The 15,408-nt window shown below is 39.2% G+C and overlaps 1 long non-coding RNA gene across 6 annotated transcripts in view; it reads left to right on the top strand.

The window, feature by feature from the left end:
* Positions 1-15,408, top strand: part of LOC119028107 — a 172,173-nt gene that overhangs the window by 29,070 nt on the left and 127,695 nt on the right. For 4 of the 6 annotated variants that reach the window (XR_005077603.1, XR_005077602.1, XR_005077601.1 and 1 more), the window contains exon 2: positions 3,639-3,813. This is a non-coding gene — a long non-coding RNA (uncharacterized LOC119028107). Of the gene's footprint in view, positions 1-3,638; positions 3,814-6,554; positions 7,203-12,760; positions 12,834-14,333; positions 14,942-15,408 lie in introns of those variants that run through there. The other 2 variants (XR_005077599.1, XR_005077598.1) reach the window with 2 other exon arrangements.

Genomic DNA, 15,408 nt, shown 5'->3' with positions numbered 1-15,408 from the left:
CGAAACGATGGCAAGCAATTGTGGGAATTGTTTCCTATGCCAAATGTGATGTAAAACAAATTGAAGTAAGACATCTTTCTTTAGCATTTAGAGATTTTTAACAGCTTGTATTATAGCTGCTATGAAGCAGCTCCTAACTGGAGACTAAACCAAAGACTATTTGACCTCAGCTGAAGCCTTTTGTGACAACAGAGGGAGCTGTGCAAAGTCTGAGAAACTGTTTCGACTGATGTCACTGCATTCAGCGGATGCTGAAGACTACAAATTTGAAAGGCATTTTTTGAATATATTCATTTTAATCTGGGGTTTGAGGTTTCCTCTTGTTTTCCCTTCTCTGCTTGATGCAAGCAGTTTGAGGCTACACTAGCCGCCACAAGCATTACAAATTTTGAAATTGAATATTGAGCTGTATTCATTTAGATTCCTTTTTTTGGTTTGTTTGTTTTTCTAAAGTGTCCACTGTCTGTCTATATTTCTATTTATAGGAGCATAATGCCAAAATAGCTACTTACTCTTAATTAAGCACCCCCTCCTGGCATAACAACATCTTTTGTTGCGCTTTATAATAACCATCATCACTAAGTTATACATCTGTAGTTCATTTAACTTTTGTTGACAGCTGTTTCAGTGTTTACGAACAATGAGATCATGTGTGGAACATTTATGAAGTAACTCTAATGATTTATAACAAACAGTTGCAACTTAATAATGGCCAGCCAAATATATGTTTATAGATCGACCACACAGGGCGTAAATATCCTTTACAATAAACAATTGCTTCATAAATGTTTATAAGCATTTAATTGCTTAACATTTACCATGTATCAATGATTGTTATTGTATTAAGTGTTACCCATCTTTTTTTCAGTGCTTTACAAAATCAACACTAACTCAATTACTGTCATGCTCTATGATCTGAAACCAGTATGACTGAGCTTTAATTAGGTTCAGCCACACAAACAAGTTGGTTAAGGTTAGAGAAAAATTGTGGTCAGGGCTGGAATAACTTAATTCATTCATTCATATGATTACCTACCCTGTTATGACATTATAACTACTACATTTATTTTGGGGGAACAATTGTGTAACGATTAATAATTAAAGTTTACTGTCTGTAGGAAACAGGAGGTGAACATCCGTCCTCTGTGTGAGGAATCATCCACCCAATAGTTAGAATACGACCACTGGAGGTTTTTGTCATTGGGCAATTGCTGATAAAAGCAAATTAATTTTTTTGAAAGGGAGGACTGTGTCCCTGAGATTTAAGGATAAAGCGCCTCATTATCGGTGTGATAGAATGTATAAACCTCACTGAAGGCCCCTCAATTCAAATATATACCAGGTGTGACATTTTCTCCATACAGTCCCGTAGTTATTATAGAGTGAGTAGATTATAGAGACACTATCTCTCTAGACTGGGCAAAATCCTCACATATGTCAAATGCTTTGTTTCTCATTGCCACTGTGACTTTGCAGAATAAGGAGGCGTAATCTATCAGAAAAGTAAGCTTGGCACAATTATTTTAACACCGTTCACTTTGGCTTAAACAGAGGATTAATGCTGCACATTTATCGGATGGTTGTTAGTCCATCACTTTCCTTCCTGCTATTACGCACAATTTTGTGCGACTGTATCATCTGGTTTATCTATTATAATGTGGCCATTACACAGTCAGAGAGAAAAACCTGTTCATCTCATTGTCATCTGGACCACTGGATGCAGGTTGTAAAGAAAAACATGACAGCTGTTATTTTTATGATCAGTCCCAGAATACCTGAATATCCAGAATATTTTGGTACAGAAGGTCATAAAGGTTCTGCCGTTGTGTTTGCGGCATGGAAATATCTAACAGATGTTTATGTTATTGTTCACATCCGTGTGATGTGATACCGGGCATCTTGCGTACTTACAGAGATGCTTCAGTCTACCACCTCTGAAGCTCCCTAACTAGACTCGGATCTGACTGCAGCAGTGTCTCCTCTCCTTTTTTAAACACTGGAACAGATTCATAAGAAATGCAAGCAATATGCCTCACCTTTTCAGAGTGACATCAAAAGATAATATGTCAGGAAATAAGGCTTTTCATTTTATTTTTCAAATTTTCGGCACCGTGGCACACACAATTCACCAATAATTCCTTAAAAATCGAGGTGTCTGACTCCGGTGATTACTTCAAGTCGTGTGTGTGTGTGTGTGTTCATAGAACATTTCAATGAATAAAACTATCACAGTGTTCCCATGACATAAATCTACTCTTCCCTCCTCAACTGATGTCCCACTGTGTTACACTCTGGTCCCTCCTCGTGTTTTGCCCCAACCCACTGATCCCACAGCCTGTTTCAACATGAAACATACATTTTCACTTTCAGCCATATGGCCTCCAAATGCTGCCTTAAATTGTCTTAAAGATGTTTAATGGCTTGCTAACTAGCAGGGCTTAGAGTCGTCTGAGGATTTAAGTGATAATCCACGCTAAATCCTTCCTTTGTTTTGAATAACAAATACTGTGATAATATATTAATTTTTTTTTTTTTTATAATGTGTTCCCCCCCAAAAGAATTGTAGCTTGATTTCATCTTGAAAAAATCTGACTCTAAATCTGCACTGCAAGACTTTACATACAAATGAGTGTCTGTTACGTTCAAGCCATCGCCAGATGAGTTCATGCGATGTTGATTAAGCCTATCACTGCCAGATTGATCTCTGTTTCGCAGTATGTGGCAGTGATGTGTTTTACTTCAGCCAGCAAAAATTGGTTTGTGAGAGTTCAGGGCCAGAGAGTGTTGGACAGTCAGGTGAAACAGTCACAGGACTTTTAAACCTGGAGACCTGCTTTTCATGTCCCGTGTGACAGTGAAAGTCAGCGGTATGTTATTTTAACTTACAAACGTAATTAAGTTATGCCATGTAAGCAAGTTACGTTTGTGACACAGGCAGGTTTGTGATTGAAGTTATACAAGTAACGTAGTTATTTTAACCATAACCACAGTGTTTTCCTGAACCTAACCACAAAGTTTAAGTGCCTCCACGTAACCAAACTGCGAGCATATGACAAAGCTTCAGTTCATGCCTGTCACTGGTACGTGTAAGGGTCAGTTTGTTTTGGGAACAGTGATATATATCATTTAGAGAGTCACTAAGAGTGATTACACAAATTGTAAACAGAAGAGGAAGAAAAACAATTCTGTACTGCAGGTTTATAAGTGAACAAAACAAAGTCCATTTTACTGTTTGTTTTTAAACAGAATGACACAATACAGCACAGCGAACACTGTAAATGAGCTTTTGCTCAACTTCACTGCTTTATTTTTCAACTTGTGTGTTATGGATATGGATGGGTTTTGTTGTGGCCTTTTTGTGGTTTTTATGCCTGTATGTTCTTTCAGAGGTGCTCTGGAGAGGCTAGGCGTGAGCTTCCATGTGGCAGGAGCTCATGCCTTCCACACACCTGCAGCACGTTGGTTCAATCAGCGCCAGTTTAAGAGCCCATGCTCTGCCCGCTGCCAGATTATTTTGTCAACTAGATGTGGTGCATGGTCAACCAGTTTGGTTCATTTTTGCTTGAGCTTCTCTTGTTTCATGTGTTTTTTTCTTTTCTTTTCTTCAACCTCTCCAATAAACAAACCTCTGGATCCAGCTCCATGCCACACCGCGAACCAGCCTCCAGCACCTCTGCCACCTGCCTGCTCAAACACTAGAGCCTTTTGTGTTTGACTGACCCAAGGCCTTCACCTGTGCCACTGTTAGTCTCCCCCTCTACACTCTACCTGAGCCTCAGCCCTCCTCCATCACAAACCTACTGCAGTATTTCAGTAAGTACCTTTATACCTTTCCCCTGCCTTGGTGGTCCTCTGTTGGGTCCAACAACTAAACCTTTGATAAAAACGTAACCTCATGAACCTTTTTCAAGTCACAACTTGGAAAGAACTGTCTCACAAGTTTTTATTAAACTGACATAACTTGGAACACACATTCTGTATCCATCTACAAAAACAGATAAAAGCTACACTTTAATAACCACCAAAACTTGTATTGAGATTCCTTGGAGTGCTCATACACAACATGGTTCTGGGAAATAAATCTAAAATCAGATGTCTGTTTTGGCCTTCATATTTGACCTGGAAGGAAAACAACACAGTTGAGTCTCCATCAATTATACGTAATGTATGTAATGTGGAAACCCAATCCAATTCCTTCCTATTAAACAACTGGAGTACAATTGTCCATACCCAGCTACTAGACTAAACTAAACCATACTAAAGTAAAACTACTTAATTACTCTGCACCTTCCTGTGATTGCGACACAGAGTCCTGCAAGCCTGCATTGGGTACGCTTCATAAAAAATTCAAAACACTTTCCCAGGCAGTTGTAGCCTGAGGCTCCCAAGGTTTGTCTTTGTAACAATTTGATAATACTGGTCACACTGCATTGTGTGTCCTTGAGCTGCAACAAGGGCAAGAGATTTGTTTCCTAAGTCCGTACAGACTCAAAGCAAGAGGAAAAAAAAAAACCCTGGTAGCAGAAAGTCACTGCGATTGTTTTTTGAATGACAAGGTTGACAATTCTCAGAGTGCATTATTAAATATTACCTTTGAAAGAAGTGAAAGAGCAATGGAGCGAGACATTTGTTAAAGTAGTGGCTGGAAAGTTTATGAAGGTAACAATAGACACACTTAATACAATCATGTGCCGTGCGGGGCGCAGGAGAAATGATTCATACTGCCATTACACAACGCAATGAAATGTTATTGGCTGTATGAAATTCTAATACACATGCATTATATTTAATAGTCTCCACACGGTAGCCTACTTATTGTGTTTGTGTGTGCGTAATAATTTCTTCTGTTAACCCTTTCAGTATTAGCTACCGGGCCTGTTATCATGGTAACTGATGACTTGTGGAATTCACTAAGTAAGCAGCTTAGGGAGAAGCATGTGAGCCTACGCTATCTGTAATCTGTTTATCAATCAGAAATTGAATCAATCTTCAACATCAAAACAAAGCAAACTAAAAAAACAAAAAAAAACACAGAGCGGAGCTTGGTGAAAATGACAAAACAGTACTGTTCATGTGTCTCTGGAAGTTATTAGGCTTAGGAAATGAGAGAACATTTTTTCATACACGTTTCTCCCACATGTCCTCACCCACCTTTTCTTCTCTTACCCTGGCTCTAAGATGAAACTTTTACTTGGTCTTTTTTGTTTCCTCCTATTCTTTATTGAACACCTCTCAATTTTACACAAGCCTTAATTGCTGTGTTTACATGTATGTCTTTGACGATTGCTACCCTGGCCGTTAGCAGATACTGAAATCTCAGTCTTTCACCTTCACCTTCCGTTTGCCTCCAACAAACATTCTGTATCGCAGGATCAAAACGCAAACTCTGGTCTTGTTGTGGTTCTGCACTTTGTATCTACTCTGTCCACACTGACCTCCTTCCAACAACTCACACTGCAACATTACAAAAGAAGCCTCCAAGGAACATTTTCCAATAGTAGTTTTCTGGAAATTAATGTAATTAATATCAAAAGTAAATTCTAGATGGACGGATGGACGGACGGACGGACAGATAGAATTCCATGCATATACTGTATACCATGGGTTGACTGTTTACGCATCTATTATCAGATCCGATAGTCAGAATTTGTCAGATTATCAGAAATGGTGTTTTTTATTTTAAAGTTGAGAAGATAAATTACTTAAAACATGCACTGCTGTAGCTATCAGCAGAGTAACTAGTAACTAAACTTATCTAATACATTAAGTGGAGTAAAAAGTATAGTTTTCCTTTTTAACCTCTTTAAAAACTTTAAAGTTGTACTTAAGTGCAATACTTGAGCAGATGTATTTAGTTACATCGCATCACTAACAGTGACAGAAATACATACATAATTTGATTATATATATATATATTTATATATGTGTGTGTGTGTATATATAGATATACATGCATACCCATATGTTTGAATTATTTTTTTTTTAAAAGCATCAAATTAGTGTCTAAAATCTGACCGTAAAGTGCTGCTCTGCTTAAAGTAGAAAATTTGACTTCCATATCTTTTTTGAAGGTGCACGTTGAGGTGCCGTAAACAATACTGTGAGAGTTTTAAACACTCAATCCACAAAGCACATGTTTATAAACTGTGTTTTTAAACAAGCGATCAGGACTTCCATAAGGATGTGATGTCAGAATCATACAGTCACTGCCCTCCAGAAGAACACCGGCAGAGCTGATGCAGAGACATGTTGATCGGTCCTGGCTCAGGCTTGTCAGAGCTGACTGGAAATTTTCGGAATGAGGGCCATGAAGAGACAGGCACTAAAAAAGTGTTCAGACAGAGAGTGAAGGGGCAGTGCAGTGATGGACAAAGTAAAATAATACTGTCTTTTTGTAAATTAAAGACTGTAGACACGAAGAATAAAATTAGGATCCTGTCAATGAGCATTATATGGCACCAAAATGCAGCATGGCTGCCCTGCCTCAGTGTGCAACATCACGGTGGAAGCAGAGAACATATTTTGAATCCTGTTTTTTTGTCTCACCTCTTCAGAGTTTCTGTGGCCCGACTCCGTTCCTCTCTGCAGTAACTTTTTTGGGAAGTTGGGTCGAAACTGTCTGATGCTGCAGTTAAAAGTAGGTGTTATCTGCTGTACTTTATCTAACAATATCTATTTATCTGCCCAGAGTGCAGTGCCAAAAAATCAATGTGGCTGAGAGAAGTTGTGAGGGGTTGATCACCTTACGTCGACCGGGACCCTTGTTCTCAATCAATGAGGTTGATGTTGGTTCAGTTGCTGGGAATGATTGATTGGTGGGAGACGTAATTGGTCTCATTTGACACTGTAGCCGGTCGGATTCAGACAGCTGGACCGAAGGAACTGCAGTGCAGGATGAGGAGTGGATCATGTGTGCCCTCGTGTCCCGCAGAAAAGAACACAATCTTCCACTTGAGTAAAGGACGCACTTTAGGTGCTTGCCCTCAAAGCTTTGATCTCTTCCCTTTGTTCATTTTCTTGTTTTTTGTTGAAATATACTGCAGGTTGGATTTTTGTCACTTCATTATTTTAGAGCCAGTGTTATACCTTAGCCATTCTGTAAAGGTTGATAACAATCAATGATGGTTGGATAAGATGTCTGACTGCATTATTAAATATTTATTATTTATGTAGCTCAGCAGATAGAGCAGGTCGTCTAGTGATCGGAAGGTCACTGGTTCGAATCCCAGCTCCCCCGGGCTGAGTTGAGCTGCGTGTCAAAGTGTCCTTGAGCAAGATACTGAACCCCAAATTGCCCCTGCTGTGCAGTTGGCACCTTGCATGGCAGCCTCCACCATCAGTGTATGACTGTGTGTGTGAATGGGTAAATGTGGCAAGGACTGTAAAGTGCTTCGAGTACTGGAAAAGTGCTATATAAATGCAAGTCCATCACTTACATTATCTAATAATGTAGCGTATGGGACAGTTTATTATGTTTTTATTATAAGTGCAGTGTAAAAAAATCCCTTTGACTGTATTTGAAGAATATGATGAATATGATGTGATTAAGTAATGTCATATGTGAAAGCATGTTAAATTCCTTTTAATTCAAGTAGCCACTTAGTTTCTTGAAAAATGAAATGAAAAAAAGTAAGTGCTCTGAATTAATTCTAAAAATAACAACTTTTATGAGAATGAGCTGACATTCAATTGAACCATCCTTTGTTAAGCAATCTCAATCACGTCATATAAACATACATATTTATTGTGTTAACATTGCAGCATTAGTTTAGGTTACACTGAAAGGTTGTGTACAACAGTCTTGATTTTTTCCTTTGTTTTAATCTTTCTGAATGAAGACTCGTTGTATTTGCAAAGGTCGGGGAGTTAAATATTGGATTCTTAGAGGACGGCATAATTATGAAAGGGCGTAATGGTGGACTAATGTGAATGTGGACCTTTTTTCAGAAAACCGTATCTGACTTCAGAAGAGCCCGTGATTTCTCCGTCTCCCCAGCTTAATTCGTCAAACAGAGCAAATACGAGTGGAAAGTCAAGGTGGATTACATATGAAATAGTTGAGAGGCAATTAACCTCTGACAGCGATATTTGCATGACTTCATTACAATTATAAACAGTTTGTTCAATGACAGGGGCATTTTTCAGATGGCGAGAAATATTGTCATGAGAGAACATAAACAGGCACAGATGAATGTAAAAATCAGTTCTGTGGCGTTTGGTAAAAACTTTTGAGCGTATCAAACAAAGGAACACACTGCGAAAACGAGCATGCAGCCCAGTAACTGCGCCATGGCGTCAACCATTTTGTGTTCGGTTTACTTTCCTGGTTGCTGAGCAGATTTAGATGCACCTTGAATTGGTCTTTGCAGGAGTTTTCGTGAAACGTCTCTAATTTTTGTGCTTTGAGTGCAAATTCTACAATGGCTTGGTAATTTTCTTTTTAATTCCCTCTGTCCTCAGGCAAAGAGTGTTTGTACATGCATAGCCGTCTCTCTCTCACTCCCCCTCTCCCTGGATCTCTCAGTCTCTCGCTCTCTCCTCCAAAAAAACTCTCCCTGTCCTCTCCCTCTCTGTGCACATATCCAGCTAATTAAACAAAGCACACGATTTGATTAAACGAGTAAATTGTGCTAGTCTGTGTTTGCGATAATTAGGATAACCCAGAGTTTCCTTAAGAACATTAACTGTGATGGATGTTTCATCCCCAACTTAGAATGGCTGCGCCTCGCCGGCACAAAAGGAGAACAGCTTCTGTTGTGACAAAAGGAGAGACAACCAAGAAGGAATCTGTCTAATAATCTCGGACACAGATGGTCCACTGACGCCATTTGGGGGAGATCAGGATGTTAAACAATGTATGTGCACAATATGGATGTACTTTGGGTTGGAATGGTCTTCTCCGGGACTTAACTTTGGGATTACGGGGGAGTTGTGCCATCATTTACGATATTTGGAATCTTTCAGAGTAAAGTTTAGAAGTGCAGAAGCAGTATTCGGTTTGTCCAATCGAGGCTTCTGTAGAAAAACGGCTGCAACATGACGGACTCTACGGACGATGACCCGCTCCCTCTGTAGGAACACAAGTAACTGAAACATAACAATGCTTCTTTACTGTACTCAAGTAGATTTTCCAGATGTCTGTACTTCACTTGAGTATTTTATTTTTCTGGCAAATTTCTACTCTTACCCCCTCCAAACACATGCACGTTCTACTCCTTACATTTTCAAAACAGGCATGTTATATTTAAGGGGAATTATAGAATATTTTTAGAATAGAATATATTTATATTGCACGCCACCTTCCCAACATCACGAGACTGATTTCAACCTATTAAAACCACCAGAGAGGGAGACACGAATGGGGAGAAAGGGCATGTTGTCTCATATCTGCAGAGACCCTGCAGCCATTTGATCAGATTTCCTTATTTTCTCTTTTTTATACCTTGCTTTGTTTTACACTGTGTGCTGTTTTGTACTGTGCCAGCATGTCAGTATTTGACATCCTGGGAATGAGACTCAACAATCAACTATTGTTCTGGTGCATTTTTAAACTCCTACGTTTAAGTTTGAATATGTTTTGAATTATATAAATATGATGTGAGGTTCATGGCTGGTAGAAATGTTCTTCAAAGGGATATTTTTTTTAACTTTTATACCTTGAGTACATTTCAGAGGCTGCACTTTCTTACATTTACTTGAGTAAAGAAGTGTACTGTGTAGTGTACTTCTACTTTTACCAGAGTCTTAGTACCTGTACTCCTTTTTGAGGAAAGGATTGTTGTTGTTGTGGAGTACAAGTAGCATAATCACTAGTACAATTGTGCTCAACTACTGCACCTGCAGGAATGTACTTTTGATCACTGCCCATGAACAACAATGAAGTTCGTGCTTATTTCTCCAATCTATACGTTGGGTAATCATCACATAGGGTGCTTGATGTCGAGGACAGCTTGTGAGGTAACAGACAGAGTTCTCGGATGCTTTCAGTTATGTCACATCTCAGAACAACTTTCTGTTCTTTTGGTAGGCTAAGAGCACAGCATTAACATTTTGAAGTGGCCCCTTTGTCACCAAAACCCTGAACTTGATAAGCGTCTAGTGGGAGGAAGAATGAGTGGATGAATGGATGAGAGGCTATTACACTTTATTAGCCAACACTCACCAGTCAACGACTGTCCCTCCAATTCTATTTGCCGTTTCTACAGAAACTGAACTAGTGAGGCGTATTTTGCAAGATTTTCTTCCATTTATCAAGAGGTGGAAGGACTAAATACACCATTACAGATTCTACATTGCAAATTTACTCAATTGAAAATATGATTTATCCCCAGCAATGCTGACTTAAAGTGTCAGAAGTCATTTGATATGACTGCATATGATGTTTTTTACTTCATCTTACTGCTGCATTGTGTGCTGCATCTTACCGCTGCAGATATCTGAGGCACAGCTCATTTTAAATACTTTATCTTTATCTAGTTGTTTAATCTACAGCAGTGCATTATATAAGCTGTCCTTATCTCTTATAAGTCAAGAAAGCAGCTTGTGACAATGCTTTTTCCAAGGGGGTTTTGAAGTAGTATATTTAGTTTAAGAACATTTAATTCTTCAGTTTATGAGAAAAAATCATATTCAGACCAAATTTTGAAGATACATGGCTGCTGGAAGTGAAATAAATTTATATTCTGAACTAGTAAATAAAGCAATGGGACAAAATGTACTAAAAAGCACAAGTGATATTTAGTGAAGTGCACATAACTCCAATTTGTACTTTAGTAATTGTACATGTACTGTAGTTTCACTCAACCACTGTATTTATGTGTGTGGGTGGAAAAACAAATGACCTTTGCCAGTGAGTGGGATGACTGAGACTCCACACAGCATTAGTAAATCCACCTATTTCTGCCGCAAGCCACCTGATTAGCCAGACAATTCACTCATATCACATCGGATGAAAACATTTCCAAGCCTGAACTTGGCCTTTACTTACTCATTGTTTGAGGCCCAAGTAATTAATGTGATTGCAAAAATGTATTTTGAATATTGTCTTTTATTTTCTTCTGACCTTATTCAAATAAAAGATGCAGCGTATTAACAGAGGTGAAATTGTTTTCCTTTGACACAAGCAGGCTGTAGCTGACGGAAGGTGACTGCATACTAAACAGGGGCAGAAAGCAGTGAGATCAAGCCTAATAAGGAGATATCTAATAACTAGAATGGTACTCGGTGGCGCGCATACCTCCGTCAGGCCTAGCAGTCCTCTTAAATCCAGACAAGCCATACCTAATTAGTAGGATCTGCATTAGAATGTACTCACTCACAGATACCAGCCAGCTAAATATGTTTGATTTTATTTTTTTGTAGTTTTCTGTGAGAAATTACTTGAAGTGTTAAAGAACGTGAGATCTTTATCTGGATTTTCTTCTGGACTGAAACCCATCCTCCATCCATCAAGTTTTGTGGAAACCCTGTAGTCATTTTTGTGTTATTCTGCTGACAAACCAACCGACAAACAACCAAATGCACACAGGGTATATGCATGAACAGATACAGTCTATATCTCCCTATGTTTTCTTTAAATCAATAACAGAGATTTCCAGTTTTATATCCTTCAAAGTGATATTACTTGGTTTGGTAAGGTCAGGTGCATTTTGCACTAGCATGCTGGTAATTCAACATTCATATTTGACCTTTTTGACATTTCTTATGTTGCTAATTGACTCTAATTAAAAGCCCTTGTATCTTCCTAAAGTGGTATTTTATTTGATTTCATGTTATTTATTTATTTTCATTTGTTTATATTTAACATTTAAACGAGTCAGCATTTTTTGTATTGGACTCATTTGAGTCAGGCATGTATTTTATAGTCAGTTTGTCTCACATGTACATCAGCAATTTGATCATTGTTTTCCAAGGGAGTTTGATCTACTTTTTCCAAGAAGCATTAGCGGGCCTCACTGGATTTTCTCCCTCGGGGGAGCTACACTGTAGTTCAGCTTCTTCCATTTGTGAAGTAATTGGTGAAACTTAGTTTTCAAAGTAGTTTCCCAAACATTAGTTTTGGGTCAATTAGACCCCATTGAAGCCTATAAAAACTCCAGGGATTAAAAAAAAAGAGATTCAAAGTCAGTTGAAGATCATGTTTATTAGCAGACTAGAAACATGTTGAGATGATAACACAATGTTTTATTTCCCTGGATCCCAAACACAACATCACTGTTCAAGATAAGTTTAGAATAAAAAGTATATTTTGTCGTAAAATAATTCAAGGGCTGCACAAACCATAAGCTCACCAAACATTGCAACCTTTTCTGTGGGGAAGCACAAAATAAGAAACGGCTCTCAGATGTGCTGAAGCAGCTCGCACAATTGATTTCATGTGTCTCTTTCTTTTCTTTCTGCTTTTGAATTGAATAACGTTCAGGGTTCTCCATGAACAGAGAGAGGTCATCAGGCTAACCATTGCCAACTAGCCAGTCGGCCACGAACATGATGAAAAAAAAAAAAATTGTATTTTCCCTTTTCTTTTCCTGCTCATCTTAAAGATCGCATGAAGCGACAGTCTGCGAGAGGATGAGCAGGGGGGGAGGAGGAGGAGGAGGGAGGAAGCTGTTGGGGGGGTGTAAGGGGAGGGGACAGGCAAGACCTGATTAAAGACTGTCTTTGTTATGTAATTAGCTCCAAGAGAAGAAGGCCCCGCTGCTGCAGGGATGGAGAGCAGCTGGCCTGAGGTTGTCTAATTGCCTGCTCGGATTCTTTCCAGGCCTCATCCTTTGGAGCTCACACCCGTAATGGCACAGATGTTTACTGCTGGGCACCGCGGCGATGGCTACATGGTAACCACTGTTTCTACTGTTGTGATCCGGTGACACCTCACACTCTCTCTCTCCCTCGCCATCTCCCGGGACCGTGCGTATATCCATATTGTTTGAACGGGCTCAGCTGCTACAGCGCAGCAGAGTGCCTATTTATAGGGCGAACACTGACAGGACGGCGTGTTCATCCTTGAATCGGTGTGTTCTCATTTGAAATTGATAAATTATTCATCCGGTATTATTATTCTCCCCTATTTTGGAATCTTTTTAAACTTGTGACTCAGTTTTTGATTTTAATTTTGACCTCAAGTGTTATTGACTCATGATCCCGTTTGAAGAGACGCGGTTAGACTGAGGGCTGTTATTAATGTTCTCAGCAGCTCGGAGCTGTCGGCGGAAGGTGTTCGCTGTTTTGCTTAGCAGGGGACAAACCTGGGCAGCCTCTGTCTTTATTGAGGAATATTAAACTGCATTACCTCTGGGCTTCAAACTATATTCAACACCACATTTTTCAGTTATTTTTCTCCTGTCAACGAGAGATTAAGGCTGTTGTGAATGTGTTGGCTTTTATTGTCTACCTATATTCTACTGAGGATAAATGTTGAAGAACCCAACAACACAAGTACAAAAAAGAAGAAAGACACAAAGAAGTAGAAAAAAATGTTTTGAAATGTATATTTACTGTTTGCTCATTTACGACCAATAACTCACCGCAAATCAAAAATAGTTTACACTATAAGCATGAATTCTCTATGACAATGATGGATAATAGAAATAAGATTAACAAATGAGTTTGCAGAGAGGGTCAACCATAAAACCAAACACTTCTTAACCTTCCAAGGCAGTCTTGTGTGCCTTCTCTGTTCACAGACGTGAAATGGCTTTGCTCATTCAGATTCAGAACACATTTTTCAGTTTCATAACAGGACAAATGAGGTCCAACTTACACGTTAAAAAGACGGCAACAGAAAGCAAAATGTAATGACCAAACTTCCGCCGAGCGTCCTTTTAATCTATTAGCAGCTCTGCTTTTTTCATTCCACATCCTTCAGGCCACCTGTATCGAGCTATGAGTGTGTGTCAGGACGTTTCTTTGTGGGTGTGTGTGTGTGTGTACGATAAGAGGAAGCGAGAGAAGAGAAGAGAGGGAGCAGGGGCGACCGCATCTATCTCCTCTGCGTGTGATGTAGCTCGCGAAGCCGGAGGTGTGCAGGTGTTGTTTTCTTTTTGTTTTTTTTAGGGAAGGACTCTAATGTGGTGATCATTTGCAGTCCCTCGTCAGAATTATTCTTCTCAATCTGAGTGGTGTCAGTGCTTATTTCAATATTTTGCTGGCTAGCGTTACCTTCACCCCAGCTTGCTCAGTCGCTCACTCACAGACACACACACATGCACATATGCATACACACACACACACACACACACACACACACACACACACACACACACACACACACACACACACACACACACCTGCTCCACAGAAACCAGCCAAACACCTGCATCTTCATGTCTCCCCAGGTCGGACCACACTTCCCTGATGGCCACCAGCGCCTCCTCTTCCTCCCTCTTTTCTCATTTCTATCTCACTCACAGCTTGTGGGACTCGGACACATTTTGATGACCAATACTCACCTCCTACACACACAAACACACACACACACACACACACACACACACACACACACACACATACACATACACATACACATGCAGACACAAGCACACACACACACACACACACATCTCTCATTCTTTGTAGCTTTTGCTGATATTAAAAAGGAGAAAGCAGCTGGGTCTATGCAGAATAATGAGGTCAAAGCCATTCTAATAAGTCTGGGGGATGAGCCCAACACGAGTAGGGCAAGAGGAATGAGAAATGAGGAGGAAAAGAATAAAAGGAGAGCAGTACTCCAGGACAAATAAAGCCGCGGCTGGAAGCACTATGGCTGGCTGGCTGGCTGGCTGGCTGGCTTGTGAGTCTCTGCAGCACTGAGTTTTCAGCTGCAGCTCTGATTGAACTGAAGGCCCAAACCAAACTGATCCATTCTTGTTGATTAAAAGTGTGGCTGACACAGTAACTAAGATTCGTACATACAAAGCTAATGCACTTTTTTTTTTTTATTAAATACAGGATTAAAAAAAATATATATATATATATATATATATATATATATATATATATATATATATATATATATATATATATATATATATATATATATATATATATATATATATATATATATAGTTCATTTTCACAATCAGTGCATCCTTGAACCTTTGCCAGAATGATGCCACACAGGATTTAATTGAGATATCAATAAAATCCCATAGATTCGCCAAGACTTAAGCAATTTTTTGGATTATTTTCAAATCTATTTCTGCTCTAATACTAATATGATTGCTCTTTTCAGTAATTCAATTTGTCTCTACACATTCCACACATGACCACCAACTTCTCATGAGCTGTGTCTTGAAAAACAGTCAACACATTTTGAACAGCAAGTTGTATATTCTACAGAATTGCAGCAATTTTCATCATCAATATTCTTCATCAAACCAAAAGAGGACATTATCATGGGTACAATTCTAA

This window comes from Acanthopagrus latus, chromosome 11 (assembly GCF_904848185.1).
Source record: "Acanthopagrus latus isolate v.2019 chromosome 11, fAcaLat1.1, whole genome shotgun sequence".
In the NCBI taxonomy this organism is placed as follows: Eukaryota; Metazoa; Chordata; class Actinopteri; order Spariformes; family Sparidae; genus Acanthopagrus; species Acanthopagrus latus.
This window is presented reverse-complemented; position numbering and strand designations above follow the sequence as displayed.